Below are 3540 nucleotides of genomic sequence, written 5' to 3' on the forward strand. Positions count from 1 at the left end.
AATATTGGTGTAAAAATAGGGCCATTTCCGAGTTACCCCTTTGCCTCTGTTTTAAAACGAGTCTACGTGCGAAACCATTCATATGAAAATGAGTTTCACCTTTAGGTCCATTCTCATGCAAATCAAACTCATTTTCATTTGAATGGTTTTGCACGTCGACTTATTTTGACACAGAGACAAAGGATAACTCGGAAATGACCTATTATACACTAAATTATTACATTAGATATCTAATGATCTGTACGGTATCTGCACAACTTGCCCCTCAGACAACTAGAAAGTCCTGGAAAAGGACAACCGGTCATGGAAAGTTCCGGAAATCTGTTTGACTCAAGTAACACCAGAATTCTCAGTTCTTACATTATATTATAATTTATAAGAAATGTACGGCAGACAGTAAGGAGAAATAAAATTGAGATCTTGGGAGTGAAAGGGTTAATGTGAAGTTTGGAGTCCTGGAAAAATCAATCTGAGGACTTCCTGGAAAAGGTCTTGGCAACTTTTATGTTTATTGTTTTAATTAATTTAAAATACATTTTCTTTTATAACAGGGGAGGTGATATTCAACCAAGCACAACCAGATTTTCCACCAGATTTTATATTTGGATCACAAGATCAGGATTTTGTCCCAAATATCGATGAAATTAAGGTACATGAAATACTTACCTCAATTTATTAAAATAAATTTTCAAAGTTTTCCCTAAAATTTGGTTATTTGAAGGTGCTGAACACTCGCCTTTTGCCACTGTCATTACCAGGGGCTACGGTGACAAGGACATGCAACATATGAATTCCCTGGCAGAGCCTATATTAGACAGAAAGAAATTTCTCAGCATTTCCGGGGAGATCATTGGTGACCCTTGCTAACCCCACCACTGAATGCCTTTCTTGTACATACAGTCAACTCTCTCCTAAGACGGACACCGTCGGGACTGGCTCCAACTGTTCGTCTTATAGAGGTGTCCGCCTTATAGAGAGTCGAGGTAACGTGACACCAGAAATTTTGAGACGATAAAGCTAAACGGCTACGCACAATGAATACACGTCTGTTTTAGTCGCTTACGTTAGCAAAACCTATAAAGTGGAAGAAAAAATAATATCAGAGATTCGACTTGTTTGTTAATAACAAACGGTGATACTGTAAGTAGAAAACTAAATCTACAAGTTTAAGCAGAGAAGTAATGCGTTTTAGCGGATTATTTTTGGTAAATTTGGTATTCTAAAGGCACTGACCAGCTATGCTATATGTCGATAACAAGTTTTGAAGTATTATTCACGAAAAAATAACTTTAAGTGCCTGTCCGTTGGCGGTTTCAAATGTCCGTTGTCCGTATTAGAGAGGTGTCCGTCTTACAGAGAGTTTTCTTACAGTAAAATGACTGAAAAACGGCAGGGACCATAACTAGGTGTCCGTCTTATGGAGGTGTCCTTCTTATAGAGGTGTCCGTTAAGAGAGAGTTGACTGTAATATAATTATTATTTGTTCCTTAGTCTCTTGAGAACTGGGATGCAAGTGATCCAAAGAGCCTGGTCAATCTAATCAAGGAACTGGTCAGCCAGTACAAAGAGCACCAACGCAAGCAAGTGGAACAAATGCCAAGGATTCACTTTGAATATACTACACTCGCAGCTGATAATAATTATCCTGAATTTGAAGTTCATGTTGTCAAAGGGCAACAGGTGAGGAGAATATCATTTTGATCACCCACTTGCAATGTCACCACTGAGCTGTGGAGACGCGGTGGCCTAATGGTTAGCGTGCTCGACTCCGAGTCGAACGGCCCGGGTTCGAGGCCTGGCCGGGGCGATGCGTTGTGTTCTTGGGCAAGACACTTTACTCTCACAGTGCCTATCTCCACCCAGGTGTATAAATGGATACCGGCGAACTTACTGCTGGGGGGTAACCCTGCGATGGACTAGCATCCCATCCAGGGGGGGGGGGTAGCAATACTCCTAGTCGCTTAATGCTACGGAAACCGGGATAAGCTCCGGCTCTACGGGCCACTTAGGCTCGGACAGACTTAACTTTTATAGACCAAGGAGGGTGAGGTAGCAGCTCTTGCCAGGTCTAATATGAATGGCTTACTTCCCTTCAGGCCCTGGTTGTTCAAAGGGTCGATAGCTCCATCCACTGGGTAAATAATTATCCGATGGATAAGTGCTGACAAAACATACTATGATTTATCAGGGCCCAGTTGTTCAAAGGGTGGATAACGCTACCCACTGGATAAATCGCCATCCAATGGAAAACTGTCATACAAAACCTTTTTCGCCATCCACTGGATAGTGATTCATCATCATCATCATTTATTTGCCACTTCAGAATTAAACATACAAATTAAAAAAACTTAAAAAGATAGGGCGAGGAGACCTCCAAGAAACCACAAGGCTTATGGGGGAGGCCACCTCGGGTTAGCAATAAGTTTGTAATTTCGCTGTGAATGTGCAGCTAGGCCAATTTCAGACTCATTTTATTAGAAATTTAATCATTTTTTTCTTTAAAGAAGAGAAGCTACTCGAACCAGTGATCGATTCTGGTAGAGAATTCCAAATTTTAGGACCCTGGAAAAGTATTGTAAACTGCTTTAGATTTGTACGACATTGACCTACTAATATAGATGAACTTGAAGAGATTTGCAATAAATTCTCATCGGGAAAAGCCCCTGGTTATGATAACATCCCGCTGCATGTGATCAAAAATTCCTTTCACCTTATCTGTGGTCCACTGGTGAGCATTATTAACCTTTCTTTACATTAAGGTGTTTTTTTATTTTATTTATCTGGTGGAGAGCATTATCCATCCTTTAAACAACCAGGGCCAGGAGAACAGCAGAGCAAACAACAGGAACAATGCCGCTAGCCCACAGCTTGTGAATACAGCCACGTCTACTCGCTTCTGGAGTGACGAGAAGCAGCTGTATTCGTAGGCTTTGCTAAAATGAAAAACAAAATTATTTATCACGGGAAAATATGAACTCACAATTGACCTCGCTCCCAATGTGTGGCTTCAATAGCTCAGTTGGTAGAGCATCGCACCGGTATCGCGGAGGTCACGGGTTCGAATCCCGTTGAAGCCCTGAATTTTTTTCAGGCTTCTTCATTTCCAATTTCTTAAATTGGAAATTCACTGCGATGATCATTTATCACTTTCATAATAATGTGTGCAGCAGAAAAGTGTAACTGTATATATAATACATGACTGTGTTTTTGTCTCAGAATACAGACACTGTTGTCAATTTTATGATCAAGCTTCCTGTTGACCTGCGTGAGGTGCCACCATACATAATAAAGGTGAGAGGTTTTACTCTACAGGCCTCAATACAGTGAAATTCTGTTCATCTAATTACCAATGGGCCACTGTACCAGAGGCAGGAAGGGCTGTGCTCTAAGGGTGCCCGGGTGCCTCAGGTGACTAACTTTTGTCTTTGGGCAACCAGATAATCTTATAAGCTTTATGCTGGGCACCCTGGATCTCATCGTTGGAACCTTTGGGCTCCTCGTAATTTTTCTTATAGCACAGCCTTGAACAGGGTGCCCACA

At 41.3% G+C, this 3540-nt stretch overlaps 1 pseudogene across 1 annotated transcript; it reads left to right on the forward strand.

Annotated features, from left to right (window-relative positions):
- Positions 1–551: 551 nt before the first annotated feature.
- Positions 552–3327, forward strand: LOC144641379 (BRISC and BRCA1-A complex member 2 pseudogene; annotated as a pseudogene). Its single transcript, XR_013568543.1, has 3 exons — positions 552–649; positions 1492–1680; positions 3217–3327. The product of XR_013568543.1 is annotated as a BRISC and BRCA1-A complex member 2 pseudogene (transcript).
- Positions 3328–3540: the final 213 nt, after the last annotated feature.

Source organism: Oculina patagonica, unplaced genomic scaffold, assembly GCF_052425735.1.
Source record: "Oculina patagonica isolate OP01 unplaced genomic scaffold, crgOcupat unplaced892, whole genome shotgun sequence".
Taxonomy (NCBI): Eukaryota; Metazoa; Cnidaria; class Anthozoa; order Scleractinia; family Oculinidae; genus Oculina; species Oculina patagonica.